Raw genomic sequence first — 17,333 nt, forward strand, 5'->3', positions numbered from 1 at the left:
TCAAAGTATATTTGCCTGTATAGCGCTCGATCTTATCCAACTAAACTTTGAGATTGAAACTTTAACGCGCCGCGCACGTACTAAAATAAATATATCCAATCGTGTAATGACCATTGTTAATGGTCTGGCCCGGCGCGCGCTACTTCGTAGCACTTGCCGTCGGGCAAGAAAGCGGCGAGAAAAAAGCGGCGCGCGCTACTTCGAAGAAATTTAGACGAGTAACATCTGAATTCTATGTTAAAGAGTCCACTAAGCCTCTATTCACAAAACATGAATTACTTGTTACAGAGAACCTGTACAGATACCGTTGTTTAATGGAACTCTTTAAGATCATTAAGTCACGAGTACCAATTTCGTTATACTACTTATTCAACATATCAAATAGGAAAGATAATCTGTTCATTACACCCTCTCCAACTAATCAATTTATTTATAAATCTGCATGGCTGTGGAATGAATTCCGTAAAGTTGGCCCGTTAAATTTCACCTTCACATGCAGATCTATCAAGAATTTACTTAAACAGTCACTTCTAAGAGCTCAAAACCGGTATGGAATTGAGTGGTGTGACAAAAATTTCACTGAATTCTGATTAAGAAGTGATATTTATTTGCCTGTTATTCCCACTTAAGCACTTACTGACTGACAAGCTTATCTATGAGTACCATGCTTGAATTTAGGTAAACAACATAGAACTCATTTCCAAATTACGCTGAGCGCAACCGCCGAATGACACAGCAATATGGAAACGCGCGCGCATAGCATTGCGCGCCGATGCTGTGTGCGCGCGTTGTCGGCCAAAACTTTGGAAGTTCCCGCTCTAATATTCAGACGACAGTGATGACTCATTAAGAGCACTAATTTCGACCACTTTCCCGGTCGAACCATACCAAATCAAACTAATTGACCCACGTGTATAGCCAATGTATGTATGTGTGAGAAAGTTTTAATAAAATGAATGTATATTTTTGAATTTTTAAATTTTAATTTGAGAATGAAGTATAAAGAAATTTTTAATTAGCATTGTATAATTTAAAATATTTATAGCTTATTATAACCATTGATAAATTTAAGCCATAATCTTTCGCCTGCTCTCCAATATCCACCTTGAAGGTGCATTTTTAATCCTTGAACTACACAATATAAAATCAAGCATGTTTTAGTGTAGACTTTTTGTCACAACAAGACTGCAACCTATATAGTAAAAACTTTAAACAGAACCCCTAATGTCTGCTAACAATTTTTCGTATAGTCCTAATGTGAGCCTTGTCTCTAAAAACTTAACTGAACTAGCGTTTTGGTGTGTGCAAAAGCTCCCAGGCACGCGCATTCCTTGCCCCGTTAGTTACCTGTCCTTCCAAAACCAAACAAGCAGTCAAGGACAAAAAGTCATACACCAAATGGGCATTATATTTTATGAATTGTTTTACATCTTTTATTCTGTAAAATGTGCTAAAATTAAATTTCTTGTTTCATTGAAATTTCTTGTTTCATTGAATGTCCTGGCGGTGCTGAGCCGATGTAAAACTCTTTTGTAAACTCTTTTGTCTCTTGTAACTTGTTTATATTTTATATTTTAGTTATACTGTGTACTGTGTACAATAGTTATAGCGTATAGTGTGTAGTGTGTAGTGGTTATTTTGTTGTAACGTGTCACTTTATATTTTGCTACCAACGTCAGCCTTGACTTACCATTTATTATAATTGGGGTGATGGGCTCTCTCTGATGGGACATAGTTCTAGGGGGTACCCGGGGTACGAGTTAACGAATAGTGTTCGTGTCCTTCCACAATCCCCTCTCATTGTGTTTTTGACGGAGGAGGAGCCTAGTTCATCCGTCTGCATCGCTTAATCGAGTTAAAAATTTAGCCAATAACAAACTAAATTACATGTTATACTGATATCAGATGTAGAGTTTATAAGATACAAATTCTAAATTTTTGACGGCTGACGATGGTAAGTCGCTATGTTGGAGCTCAAAATGTCTCGTGCTGTGGGCCGTATAAACGGCGCACACCACCGCCCCGCCTTACTGCTTACATTACTTCATGGTTGCGGGGCGGAGCCGGTGCCGTTTGTTTCGGCCTCGAGTGGCGAGTGCTTGCCCATCGAATACACGATTGAAACACTAATTATTTACTGGCATTCTACAGTTTCCAAAACGAAGTACGAAGGTATATTAACTTTGAGCTTTGTTTTGGCGACTGCTTCATCGATGGGCGAGTAGGTATTTGTTGTTTAGCAGTGTTGAATATTGGAGCAATTATATAATGTATATCTCCATCATAAAATAGGCTAGTGTAAACATATATAATCAATAATACAAACAAATAGTATTATATTATTGGTAACTCGCTAGATTATAAATGTTATTTAAACACTTATGTTTACGTCAATTATTACCAAAATTAATATTCTTTTTGCTTTAATATAATTACATGTCACATAATTGATTAGTTGAATGAAACGTGTGCTACAAATGTCTACGCCTCACGCAGAACTGCGTACCGCTTAGTACTTCATGCTTGAGCGGTACTGCTGTTCACAGAGGCGCGCACTCAATTTAATCACAAATAACGAGCGCGCGGTTTTTGGAATTTCTCCATTATTATTATTATTCGATCTATTAATTAGATCGCAGTGCTCACGGCCTGTACTGCGTGAACGACAGAAATATGTTATTTTGCTTCTGAAATTTTGGCTCTAGTAATTAAGAAATGCGACATGTAATTGTAAGATAACAATTAAATAGATCCTGTGCGCGGCGCCTACAGCTGACCTACGAATTTCTGAACAATTGAAAAATGTGGCTGTGTGCGCGGCGTACTGTATATGTGTTTGAAATTGAAATTTGAATTTATTTATGAATATAACATTATGTATTGATTGTTTTGTGGTAAATAAAAATTTTTCTTTCCTAAAAAAATTTTTCTTTCCTAAATCGTGTGGCGCGGCATGCGATAAATTTAAAAATGCCATTCCTTTGCATCATACTTTTACATGTTTATGCAGTTTTAGAATGATATAAAAAATATATGGACACGTTCATTTGAGTTTGAGGATATTGGTAAACAAAAATAATAGTGTTTTTGACGATAGTGGCTTAATTTTGGCATTTGTTAACCTATCTTGTTTAAATAAAATATTTTAAAAAAATATATAAAAAAAATATATAAAAAAAAAATATTTTAAAAAAATATTTAAAAAAAATCTTGTTAAAATAAAAAGTTCTAAACATTAGCCACGTGACTCGTCGACGGTCCGTGACTCGTCGACGGTCCAATATATGGAACAGATATTTTACGAGTATGATGAAATGATGAAAGCAAGCTTTAGATTTATAACAAGGTTAGATAACTCTCTAGTAGAGGCTCTTACGGGCAAAAAGGCGTGTTTTCTGCTACAAGTTTAGAGACCTAACCGCTAATTGGACACAATAGTATGATGTCTAAGGATCGATAATATGTTAAGAAGTAGAGATTTGGCTTTATCAGTCACGTGCTATACCAATGCGCGTTTTAGGAAAGAAAAATTTTTTTTTTTAGGAAAGAAAAAAATTTTTTTTTTTCAGCAATAAGATCACATCATTTTCTATTTGGTGTGAAAATATGAGCTAGAACGGACATAATCTCGCTGAGTTATAGCTGTTTGAAATTTATGATGAACGCGCGGGTGCCAATTGATAACAACTAAATGCTTTTGCGCGTAGTGCGCGTCGAAAATTTGGCAAAAACGCTTGCGGAGTGACAATATTCAAACTTCGATAAAGTATATGAAGTGGTTGACCATTGTTAATGGTCTGGCCCGGCGCGCGCTACTTCGTAGCACTTGCCGAGAGAAAGCGCGCGCTACTTCGAAGAAATTTAGACGAGTAGCATCCGTCAAATGAAGGGGGTACTTCTAAGAAAGAAAAATTTAGGCAAACACGATGTGACTATTTTTGAGTTGATTTAATACAACTGCAAAAAATTATTCAAACTTCAAGCAAAAAAGTCAAAATTTTTACCACTTTTTTGGATTTTTACCCCAGAAAAAATAAAGGGATTTGTTTTATTTTTATACCATCTTGTGCGGCTGTCTTTTAACTATCTCCATGCAAGTTTTGCTGACATGCCAACAAAATTAACTTGCTCAAAATATCAAAAAACATGGTTTTTTGGCCTATTTTTGGCCCAAAAATCGGTTTTTTGCAATTTTAACCGAGAAAAATCAGTCCAATCATCTTGAAACTACTTTTAATCGACTTTACGGTCAAAAATACGTCTAGTAAGGTGTATCTGGGGTCCCTAGCGTATCGAGCAGACAATGCCCATAAGAGCCTCTACTACTCTAGTTATAACTCTCAGATGTTCTTGGTTGATCAGTGATATGAGTGTGTATGATTATTACGCTGAGTGATCTGTGTTCAATATCCAAATCAATTCAATAAATATTATCTATTAATAATTTAACTTGTGATTTGGGGAAAATTCCTTGATCCACTCTCGGGCCCGGCTACTTGTCATTTTCCAAAAAGGCATATGATCGAAAAAGATTCCGTCTTCGATGTGATCAAGTAGTTTTGCCCTGCACCTTCTTCCTTTACAATTAGTATTAAATCTTATTAATGTTCCGGATTGGATCGTAGGAAAATACTGTAATGGCCTGATATTAATACTGTACAATCGAATCTTTGATAATAGAGTAAGATGCTTAATCCTATAGGGTAAGGCACATAATTTTGTCAGGGTACCTAATTTTGTCATTTTGCTCTGAAAAACTGCCTCGGCTCGGAATTTCAGCTTGAAAGAAAAGGATTGTGTATAAAAAGAAAGCTTAGACTTTGCTGAAACTGCTCGTACAAAGTTTAAGTTTCTAGCTCTTTTGCATCTGTGTCAAAAATGAAGGCGAAACTGTTAACCCGAAAAATAAATAAGATCCTTAAGGTTTTCTTAAGGAATTTTCAAAATTTTGATTAATTGCTATTTCAAAAGTAATTGAGCTAGCTTCATGCCATTGCATATTTCAAATATCTTCTACATCAGAAGTATACGTACAAATTTTCAAGTCTCTAGCGCAATTATTGTTCAAGTTACAGAGGGTGACAAAATTAGGTTCGATTTTGCCAGAAGTACCTAATTTTGTCAAAAAAATCGACCTTTCTCAAATTTCTTGTAAATCACAGATTGTGTTGAAAATGGCCTTATACAACTATTCTGAAGTTTTTTTGCCCATAGGATATGTATAAGGCACTTAAATAATAGCATAACACTTATAATAGCATATTTTCGCCGAGAAATATTAGGTGGATAATCTGATTTTTTCAATCTAAAATGACTAAAAAAATATTTGATGAAATTACTAAGCAAGTGATCTATCTACAGACATGAAAATTTCAACCTAGGCCTAGAACCAATCGTTTTTCAAGATGCCAGTGGTTTCAGGGGCATTTGGGGCTATTTTCTAAGATTAGATACCCAAAAAGTGTCATCTTTTCATCAAGCTACAAAACTATGAAAACATCATATCTTTGGGATTTTTGAGGTCAATGTTGGTAAAAAAGCGCTCGAATGATGCATCCAGGTAGTCTAAAATACCGAGAAACGGTTACTTTTTGCACAATCTTCAAGTGACAAAATTAGGTTCGGGGTGACAAAATTAAGTAAAGTCACCTAATTTTGTCATTTTTTCAAAATAATTTTTTTTAACATCTTCAACCCCAGCAATTTCGATCATTTTTGTGTTAGAACTTGCCTAGACTGTCTACTATAACATGGTGGAGGTTTCATCTAAATCGGAATTTCAGACGATGTTAAAACCCATGGTTTATATCAGGCAGTCGGAAAATTGCCAAAAAATGACAAAATTATGTGCTTTACCCTAGTTATTAATTATTTAATGAATTGTGATGCAAATCATATATTTTCGTACTGTATATCAGTCACTTTATCCCTAGACCCTAATCCTAGATGTTGTAAAGTATGTAGTTTATTTGAACATTTTTGATAGAAGAACTCAAGTCTCCCTGAATTGAAATCGTTAATTTATATAGATTATCCTTTATTATGATCATGCTTTGAGAGCGCCATTTGCTTTGACATATCTTACATGTTTCTGTTAGTATCTGTACTTTATTTAATTCCGCCTTAACATCTATTCATAAACATGGGAATAGATATTAAGGCGGAATGAAAGGCTGAGCGCCGCCCAGTAAATATTCAATATTGTTGTCTATAAAATATTGTTGTTGTTTGCACAGTGTTAGCGAAGAACTTTTAAGTGTAGTTGTGATGATTTGACCGTTTAGTATATCTGTCATTGCATCCGGATCGCGTCTACTTTTTACTTTTATGACGAAGCCTCCTTATAGTCCTCGTGAAGGTTTGATCTTAGAGTCAGCTAAACAGACTCTAAGCCCTAAGGATAATTAGATAAAATATAGCTTTACTTATTTGTACTGGTCCCAGTTATTTTGTGTGTTTTAAGTAGCACATCCCAGTTTTCTGTTCTGAAAACAATAGATAAATCAATATTTTTTAAAGATTATTGTTTCAGAAAGCTGCCGTTAATTTTTTTCCCCGGGATTTAATGAAGCCTGATCTTTCAGTCTTACGATATATTTTGATAGTAATACTGATTCTGAGATAACATCAGGCCTAGAGCTTACATTGTTTTTTACTACCTCAAACCTGATTAGATTGACATTTACCCGGGACCTCAGGTGCATCTGTGTTCATAGACTCAATTTAAACGGTGTCATCTGCATCAGTCATGTCATGCTGACTGCATGCTGGGTGGCACCCAGTAAATTGACATAGGATATTGGTAATTTCATTTGTTGAAAGTCTCGCATTCTCGTCCTCGTTTTAGCTTCGACTATATCCATCTTAACTAACTGCCAAATATTAGATCATGGAGTTTAACATGCGATTACTTTTATAATCCTCCTAAATTCCCATGTCTGTTCTTTGCCACAAAATCTAGCAATAACAACTGTTTCATCCAAACAACTGTTTAATCCAAACAACTGTTTAATCCAATCAACTGTTTAATCGGAATCCAAATTTATAATTTTAAATTCTAATTTGCCATTCTTGAAACTCTTGTAAATCTCGTAACTCTTGTAACTCATATTCATAAATTTAATGAGGAACACTTGCCAATCTATCAACATCAATCATAAATTATAGGACAATTATTTTATGCCGCTGTAGAGTCTTGTTTTCTCACACCTCCATGTCGTAGAGTCCTGTTTTGTACGGTGCCGGCGTAGAGTACCATACCCGCTACACTACAGTGTATAAGTTTCTCCGCAACACAAACAAAATCCCAGAACAGAACATTTTAAATTCCTGGCAAACATAGTGACAGTCTCACGTAGAACACAGTTGCACAATGTAAAGTTAACCTTACTAATACTATTCATACTTACTGGCTGTTAATGACAAAGCTGTCCTCAATAACATTACATAGTTTTACTTTTCCTCAGTCTCACTCAGCACATTTTTCCTGGTTATATTGCAAAGCCTTCCTCAGTAACTCCGAATAGTACAGTTCGCTTTTCTAAGATGTATACATATAATACATAAATTTGTTTACACTCATTCTTTGGCGCTTAAATCTACCCGTGTACATTCAACGATTATATATATTCCAAATAAGGTGTCCACTATTTCAGTAACATTTTTCCACTATTCGTTTGCATTGTTTATTGTGATTTGTTGACGCTATGTTTTTGCATATCTACACAATTATACAGTAGAACAATCAGGTTAATTAACACACTGTGCAATGTAGATCCCCATTCCCCACGAAGAGATGAGAGGATAGCCTCTATAGGGCAGACACACTAAGTTGAGAGTGATATATCAATACGACGCGGGTTGAAGTAAACACTGATATATTGGATGATTATAATTGGTTTCCGCTGCACTCACTCAACTCTTCAGTGATACCTCAGAAAGAGAGAGAGAGAGATACCTCAGACTCAGGACACGCAACCATTACCCGCACACATACACAAATAGTTTTAGAAAATTATAACTCACTAAAATTTAACAACAGGTATAGAGCTAATCATATTCTCTGATCATCGCTGATCAGTTTTTAACTGATTCAAAAATAAATTAATCCAAATTAACAAGCGGGGATATAAACCAAGAAACGATTTTAAAGTGAAGATTTGCACTGATCGGGGATTCTGGATACTATCTATCTTCTCCATAAGAACTGGTGTGTTTTTCTTCTTCCATCGTGTACTACCACGTCACAGGCATTGCCTTCAGGCGGTGAGATTCTCCCTCGAGTTCTATTCTCCCTCGAGTTTCATAGTCCTGCCTAGCCTGTTATTTGAAGTTTCAAGGAAACTGTAGGGGGCCGGGCCGGGGGGGGGGGGGGGGGGGGGGGCAGCCCCATCGGTTTCCATGTTCATTTGACCTTCACTTATCTTCTCTTATCAAAGTAGCCATCTCGCTAGTCGCTGGAAGGACCATTTGGGACACAGTCCAATGTAATGTTGACATTTTTTTGATTTATTCGGTTTGTCTTTGTTGAGGTGCTACTCAAGTTCGTAATGTTCAGTAAAGAACTATGTTGCTGATCTCAAGTTATTTTTTTTTCAAGTTTACGGATTGACAAGGCGACGTTATTCTACCATAGCTGATTTGTCTGCTGGATTATTTCCACCAACTGATCAAACGAATCTAGATTCTAGGGAGAAGGTCCTTCATTATATAATTTCTCATGTCTTTCTTCCTGATGAAGTAAATGATGGGATTGATGGCTGAGTTGAGGGGAACAGCGAGCCAAAGCGGAAGAGCGTGCAACAGCATTTGTGGTTGTGAAATATCATCCTTATTTTCTTCATGATATATTGCAAAGAACAAGGAGATACAGAAGATGGTATTGAAGAAACAGAAGAGGACGGTGACTATGAGAATAGTGATGGTGGCTCTCTGACTGGTGTTGGTTCGAGGACCCTCGTTATCAACGTTAACTAGAGTTACTCTGAGCTTCTTTTGGTTCCACCAAAGCTTCCATGCAGACAGAACGGAAGAAACTAGGTTAACAACTATTATCAATGAAATTACAACTATCATAACACGAATGTCAAAGTCCATAGAGTCCATATATTCCTTCTCTGTCTCAGAATTATAGTGCAAATAAATCGTGATCAAGACCCTCAAAACTTCTTGCACAAGGAAAATCAGTGCTGCTATCCCAACTGCCTTCTTCTGGATTTGGTAGAAAGGGTAGCAAAGGGAGATGGTTCTTGTGAAACTCAGAAGACATGTAGCAAAAGCAGAGCTGTTCAGTGCGAGATCAGTAAAACAAAGTATTTTTTAGTAAAACAAAGTATTTTATTTATTAGCAGTGCAATCAATTCATATGATATAATTATAAGAATATAATAGTATGTCACACCTATTTAACTGTTACGTTCGAGTAGTCGTGCCATGGCTAAATTTAACTAGGACCAGTGGTGTCGATTAACATTTTAAAAGGTGATTCTAAGTGACACAAATGGAAAATTTTAAGAAAAGACGGATCAAAACACAGATCCAAGGACAAGGAGACCCCACTGCAGGACCATACATGCTATTGGCTTGTGCATGGCCCAAAAGGTTCCAGTTGTCCAGGAAACTGTACGTAGCTGGTCAACTAGTTTTGAATTCAGACTAGGCTTGATGAGTTCTGGGGTTTCTAGAGTAAGATTTGATGGTGCCAGGTTTGTTCAGGCGGACATGGAAATTATGCGAGGAATATATAGGTATATAAAAATCATATCAATATAAAAATAGATCCAAAAATAGATCCAAAGATTCACACGGCAGTCAGGGAACTTCCAGACAGGATGCTTTTGAAACAGGTATAATTAGCGCTTTTGTAATTAGTTGTATGCAAGGGATGGGATGCTGATTGACTAAGCTGGTTCAATGCCCCAGCTATTTAGGGGGAGCCACTCAATTTCACGCCCAGGTGTTGTCAATTGCTGGGTTTCAAGTAAGAGCTTTTTGATACGGCTCTTGATAATTGAGATGGGGGAGGAAAGGTCGGAAAATTTACTAGAGCCAGGGACCATGACATTGTTTTCATTAGGAGTGCATTTGTCGAATATTTTATCAACCAAACTGTTCCATATAGTCGTACCTTTGAAGACAAAATTGTGTTTAGAAATTTCAAGTTTGTGTCGGGGGACCCGCATAGTTTGGCTACATGCTCTGGAACTTGTTTGGAATAAACTTGTCAGAGAGATAGGTTGATGCAGTTTCAAGATTTTAAACAGTTCAGTGGATATATGTTGGGTGTACAGGTTGTGGATTGACATGATTTTCTCGGTATTGAATATTGGCTTAGTGTTTTCCAAAGCAAAGCTCCTTTTTGCGATGTGTTCACTGTATGGTCTTGCACGTGCACATGTTTCATAATACTCTGCCCGGTCAAAGCTTAGTTTGCTTCCAAATAGAAGGCGTACACATCTTTTTTGGATGGAGAACAGTTTAGATAGTCTATAAGGTATGACACCACCCCAGCTACTGATACAGTAGCTCATATGAGACTTGAATAAGGAGTCATACAGCTTATGGTACTCTGTTTCTGGAATAAACTTCATAATACGTTTAATTATAGCTATACTTGTAGTTAGTTTACTTTTTATGTTATCTAGTTGGGGTTCCCAGGATAGTTCATGGTCTATGATAACACCAAGGAATCTCACTTTATCTACTCGTGTAAGCGTGTTGCCTGATAACGTGAGTGAGTTCTCAGAGCCATATTCACGAGCACGTGCACAGGACGAGTACCGGCCAGGTCTGAATAACATGTAGACCGATTTGCTTTGGTTAATGTGCAGCAAGTTAGATTCCATATAGTCATTTACAGATTCAAGTACTTTATTAGCATTCAAATAGGCTTCTTGTTCAGTTTTTCCAGCAACAAATATGTTCGTGTCATCTGCAAACAGTATGAAGTGTCCAAGTTTGCTAGAGTTGGTAATGTCATTAATGTAGAGTAAGAAGAGGAGAGGGCCTAGAACTGATCCCTGTGGTACCCCATATTCAATTTTGCAGTGATCAGAGTGTGTATTTTGGAAATCAACATACTGCTGTCGGTTACACAAATAGCTTTCAATTAGGTCAAGACAGGGCCCTCTTATGCCATAGTGTTCAAGTTTGACAAGTAATTTTCTGTGGTCGATTGTGTCAAACGCTTTGCTTAAGTCAATGAATATGCCAATTACATGATTCTTACTTTCTAGGTTTTTAAGAATGTGGTCAATGGAGTAATTGATGGCATGTGCCGTTGAGTGGTTGGATCTGAATCCAAACTGTTTATCGTATATGACCATATGTGAAGTAAAGAAGCTATATAGTCGGCAGTAAATTACTTTTTCAAATATCTTACCAAAGATAGGTAGAATGGATATAGGCCTGTAGTTATCAAACAGCTGTGGGTCTCCTTTCTTAAATACGGGGGTGACCTTACCTATTTTGAGAATATTTGGAAATAGACCCAGCTTCATGAATGAGTTTAGGAAACCAGCTAGGTGCTTAGAGATTGTAGTGCAACATTTCTTAAGAACAGCTATTGATATGTCACTAGCCTTGTCACCCTGGAAGGTTTTAACAATTTTTTCGATTTCCTCAGAATCACAGGGGTTTAAGAACATACTGTTGGTAACTCTTTTGTTAAAGTAGTTCTTATAATTAAGGGGCCTCTGGCAAGCTGTGTCACGACTTATTGGTTTGGAGGAGCAGAGCTTCGCATTAAGTTTACCTGCAATGGAAGAGAAGAACATGTTAAAGCCATTCGATATGACACGCTTGTCTTTTACTAAACTACCATCTATTTTGAACGAGGCCTTTATTCCAGTTTTTGTTTTTCCCCTCAGTTCATTGATCAGTGCCCATGTTTGCTTCATATTACCTGAGACTTTTGAGAATTTTCTGCAATAGTACAATTTCTTGGCAGATCTGATAATGTATTTTAACTGTCGACGGAATTTACTATAGGTTAAGTATAGATCAGAGTCTCCAAGAGGGTTGGGTTCCTTAATTGTACTCTTCCACTGCTTGTAAAGAAATTCTTTTTTTTTCACTGATGCAATGATCCCTGGTGTGATCCAAGGGTTTGCAATCATATTTCTTTTTGACTTTTTGAACGATTCAGATTCAATTAAAAAGTTTTCTTCGATCAAAAGTTTTATCTTATTTGCAAAAATTTCAAAGTTTTCTACGTTGTAGCACACCTGCCTACAAAAATTTGTTTGAATATCTTCTAAGAACTTGGTCATATTAGATTCACAGTAGTCGTATTTTGGTTTACAAGGGTCAAGTTCTGGTTCTTCAGGCATGCTACATTCGAGAATACAGAAAATTGGAGAGTGATGCGAAACCCTGGTATCCAGTAGTCCAGCTGACACAATATTGTCAGTGGAGTTTGTCAGAATATTGCCAATAAGCGATGGGACACAGCCTGGTTTATGGTGCGTTGCCAGTGATATAAGTGGGATGAAGTTATTTCCATATAAAATGTTTTCAAAGCTGGCAGAGCCTTTATTAAATAGATTAAAGTTGAAATCTCCAAGCAGGATAACGTTCCTATCAGGAACCTGATTAAGAAGGCTCTCAAATTCGTGTAGGGCATCTTTGTCAGATCCACCAGGTGGTCTGTATAGGACGCCAACTGTTTGGGGAATGGGGCCTGCCAACATTTGTTATGGAGACAAACACTGATTCAAGGTTAGGGGTACACATACATAGTTTGTCAATACGGGTGTAAGTAAGTGACTCATTGATGTAAATTCCCACTCCACTACCTTTAGATTTGTCACGTAATTTATTGGTGTATTCAGAGAGATAACCGGGTATCCTATACAGGTCTTTGAGGTTTGCATCAATATTTGTCTCAGCCAAGCCAATAAACGAGAGTGGATGACTGTACTGTGAGATTTCTGTGACAAATGTATCAAAATTTGCAGCATTTCCATCAATATTGTTAAAAATACCAGTAAGGTTCTGCCCATTTCTATGATACAGCTTTATGAGGTTCTTAAAGCTTTTATGATCATAATTTTTACAGCTTTTATGGATTTCATTGATTTCAGAAACATCTTCAATTTCATCAAGGTGGACTGGGTCATGTTTGTCACGTATAAGTGCAGAAGCAAATGGGCAGTACCGTTGTGGTAAGCTGGCGATGCAGATGTAGCATTGCCAGCTATCATTGGTGTGGCTGTATTGGAAGAGATTTTTGGCACATTTAGAGTGAGTAACTGTTCCACAGGAGCTACAGTTCAAAATTTTGTGGTGTGTTGAGATAAATTTATTGCATCCCTTGCAAACATTCTTAGTAATTTGTGGTTGTTTGATCATCATAATTATGGTGGGCGCCTACCACCCTCTACCGCTCCGCCGAAGTTCCCCTGACTGGTGTTAAAACGTGCTCTAGACTGGCTACTCCTTCTGCCAGCTACAGATTCCTTAATATTCGCAGCAAATTTACGGATACCACTTTTACCAAGGTGGACAATATCTGAGGTAAGAGGGCCATTTGCAGCAATATCCCATCTGCCATACTCATCAGAGAGCTGGCGACCAAAAATAGAGTTATCAATAATAAAAATGTTTCTTTGCTGATAAGACACATCGAGGATGCCCCGATTAAAGCTTTCAACTTTTCTATTTAGAGAGTTTAGTCTAGTTGGAAGTAACATTGACAAGTGGATTTTGGATTTGGGGTAGGTTTCAGTAATGTCTCTGCACTTGGATTCGAGGACATGGAGGAGGTAGGCTTCTGATCGTGGATGAGACCGGGAGTTAATACTGTTGATTCCAGTATGGATGACAATATTACGGTAAGGGCCAATCTCAATTGCATCAGGGAGAGCCTCCATGTGACCTACCAAAACACGCTTCCCAGGGACCCAACGACCAAAGGTACCTACTGAGTCACCAAATGTCATCCTGGAGGTGTTTGAATCACCCAGAATGATGGTCGAATTGATGAAGTCAAGATCAAAAAAGGCGGTTGCAACTCTGGTGGAAAGACTTTCCTTGCCACATATGAAGTTTGATCCTTCACAGAAATAAAAGGCAACACTTATGACTGTAAACAGCGAAAGGAGAAAGTCCGACATATTCAGCACTATGAAGATCCGGTTGCTTAAAGTTCTTTCAACTTTTCTGACAAAGTAGGATAGAGAAAGAACATTGGTAACTGATCCTGCCACCGCTACAACTACACTGGAAATTGGAAGTACATCTTTTAGAACAGACATTGCTGGTGTAACTGAAAGAAGTATTATATATAAAAAACAACAAGTATATTAATTTTAAGTACCAGGAGAATACCCCAGCTCGATCCTGTTTAATAATGATAATAATAATACCAGTTTGTTCATATTTAAATTTAGTATCGAAGCAGGTCTTGCCCCTTTTTTAAGCAGGCGTAGCTACTTCCAATAATTTTAAACTAGATCCCCATCCCCACAATGAGATGGGAGGATAGCCTATATAGTAGGTAGGTTCACCTACCTACCTACTATATAGTTTATATTACAATTAGATCCTAGCACAGGGCAGACACACCAAGTTGAGAGTGATATATCAATATGACGGTTGAAGTAAACACTAAACACTGGTATATTGGATGATAATAATTGGTTTCCGCTGCACTCACTTAACTCTTCAGTGATACCTCAGAGAGAGAAAGAGAGAGATACCCAGACTCAAGAAACGCAACCATTACCCGCACACGTACACAAATAGTTTTAGAAAATTATAGCTCACTAGCATTTAACAACATTGCTCGAACGAAGGCTCGCGAGTAATTACGCACCGATTCAGACTAAAACTGAGAACTACTTATTATTAGATCTTTAATCGTAACAGGTGTTCCAGGTTCCTCTCTCTCTCTCGGTTACGGTCAAAGGTTACTGGCCTACTACGGTAAGAGGGAAGCCTTCTCGCCGTATACACAGCATGCAACTCATTCGTTCCATTTCAGGTAATCTGTGGGCTGTATGATCTCATTTCTCGCACGTGATTACATCCCTCTTCATTGAATTCAACCAGCAGAGTTGAGGTCCAGGTTACTGTATTTTAGCAAGTGGTGTTACAACCTATTCCTCACCTTAATTGATACACAATAAAATGGAATGTTAATACAAAATAAAACTCGGAATTATAATAAATAAACTGAAATAGAAGGTGTTAATAAATTAACACTAGATATTATAATAATTCACTTACTCACTAACCTCCCTAGACCTGTACCCGATTCCCACTATAAACTAACTACTAACTAACTACTTACTAAAACTACTACACTAAAATATCACCAAATAATATCCGAACTAAAAGTCTTTACTTCCTACTAAAATATATTACTAAAACTATGTTTATACAAATTACACTTCTTCGTTACTATCTTCTTTCTTCTAGTTGACTACTACTTACACTCCTAGCTACTGTTTACTATATCTTCTTATCTTCGTTCCACACTCCACTACAATACTACACACACACACTAAAAACACCTGAAATATGATTCATAAGTAATACAATAAATATGAATCATTTACAACATAAGAAATATATAAACCTACAACTATCATCAATCAATATAAAAGAATAAACCTAAACTATAACCTAGACTAGAACCTACCGGTGTTCTACTACACTATCCACGAAGGACTTCGCAGGCTGGTACACCTTCTACACAGCACTGTTACTCTAACACACCTTCTGTTACTCCTTCCTCGTTGGATCTCTTCTTTACCTCTTCTTCACCGTGACACCTTCTCACATTAGCTATAATATATATTTATAATACAAAGAATAATCTTAGAACTCATATATTATAACACTCATCCCAATTTTAAAATTTTTTTAAAAAGCCCGAAAACCGATCCACCAAAATACAAAAAGAACTGTCGTGCACAACACGCCGCGCCGTTCTAAATCTCAAATTTTGCTAGTAATAAGCAAAATTTTCCTTTCACAAAGGAAAAAAGTCTACTTTAAAAAAAAACGTTTAAAATCCACGTCATTTTAAAACTTCCGTCTCAATCATCTGAATCAAAAATTATCAGATTTACAAAATTCAACGTACCCCATAATACTGCAGAATTCTGCAAAATCATAACTTACGATTAAAATTGGTGTTTTCACCGAAACTCCCTTTTAAAACATACCGTATTTCTTGAGAAATTGCTGTGTTAGAATTTTACTGGAAAACTGATTAAACTGGAGCTAGGTCAATATTCCGAAGAATAAGCCGACAGTTTAGCAAAACCTCTCTTAGTTGAACTGGAAAAAAGCTTCCACCAACTGTAACAATCAAAATATAGGTTATTGCTCAACTGTTTCTAAAACTCAGTTTTCCAGTAAGATACAAACTAATCAACAGCTTTAACAATATCTTAACATGCACACTCGATATTTATATTTTATATGAATTGATCTATTTGTTAGCAGTGTTAAAATTGATACTGACAGGTACTGACTAACTGACAAGAAATTAACTGCGAAAAAAAATAAAGTGATGTTAGGAGATAGGACTTTGGCACTGAAAATTTGTTGTTAATAGTTACCAGTTCGAGATCATATACTCGACCTGAAAGTTTAAAAAGTTTCCGTTCATGAAGATAGGGATCTGTAATTCGGGGTTAAAATTATAGGAAAATACGTAAATGAGGTTAACTTTACACAGTGAATGTATCCAATTTTCTTAGTTTAAAATACCCAACTTTCTAAAATTTTAAAATCTAACTGTTAGGAAACACTGCCACACTGCAGTTATCAACATCATAACAGGTGATGTTTGAAATATTACAAATTTCCCTGTCAAAACACTCGCTGTTAAACAGGTTACAAAATTGAAAATATACATGAATATTAAAATAAGCTTTTAAATATGCACGTAAAAAGTATATAAAATTCCCGTTAAAAGTTGTAGTTTTGAACTACAATACAAAACTATAAATAAATTCTTGTAAAACAAATCTGTTAAAGTAATTATTAATAAAATGACACAAATTGGTAAATTACATTACACGTGTTGGTAATTAAAATGACATGAATGGTGCTTTGACACTCCTGAGTATAAGCTCAGGTCTTTGGTTCTTTGACACTCCTGAGTATAAGCTCAGGTCTTTGGTTAAAACTGAGAGTTCTGGAACAGTCCGGTCTCTATAACTCTACAAAGATCCTCAGAGTTGGCACCTTTTTTAGTAAGGCAATCTGCTAGCATTTTCTGTGTGGGTACCCAGGTAATAGATTCAATATCCCCACGCTCGACACATTCCTGAATTTCCGACACATCCAATCGGAGCCTTTTCTCTTCACACTGCTTG

General features: G+C 36.6%; 1 protein-coding gene and 1 long non-coding RNA gene across 2 annotated transcripts in view; one reads left to right on the forward strand and one right to left on the reverse strand.

Annotated features, from left to right (window-relative positions):
- LOC134821779 (uncharacterized) overlaps positions 1 to 17,333 on the forward strand; it is a 474,787-nt gene that overhangs the window by 453,013 nt on the left and 4,441 nt on the right. The window lies entirely within an intron of this gene.
- LOC134822060 (uncharacterized) lies at positions 15,161 to 16,057 on the reverse strand. Its single transcript, XR_010161116.1, has 2 exons — positions 15,644 to 16,057; positions 15,161 to 15,515 (listed from the first exon to the last, which is right to left on the reverse strand). It is a non-coding gene; the product is annotated as an uncharacterized LOC134822060 (long non-coding RNA).

The sequence above is a fragment of the Bolinopsis microptera genome, chromosome 10, assembly GCF_026151205.1.
Source record: "Bolinopsis microptera isolate Bmic1 chromosome 10, MBARI_Bmic_1.0, whole genome shotgun sequence".
Taxonomy (NCBI): Eukaryota; Metazoa; Ctenophora; class Tentaculata; order Lobata; family Bolinopsidae; genus Bolinopsis; species Bolinopsis microptera.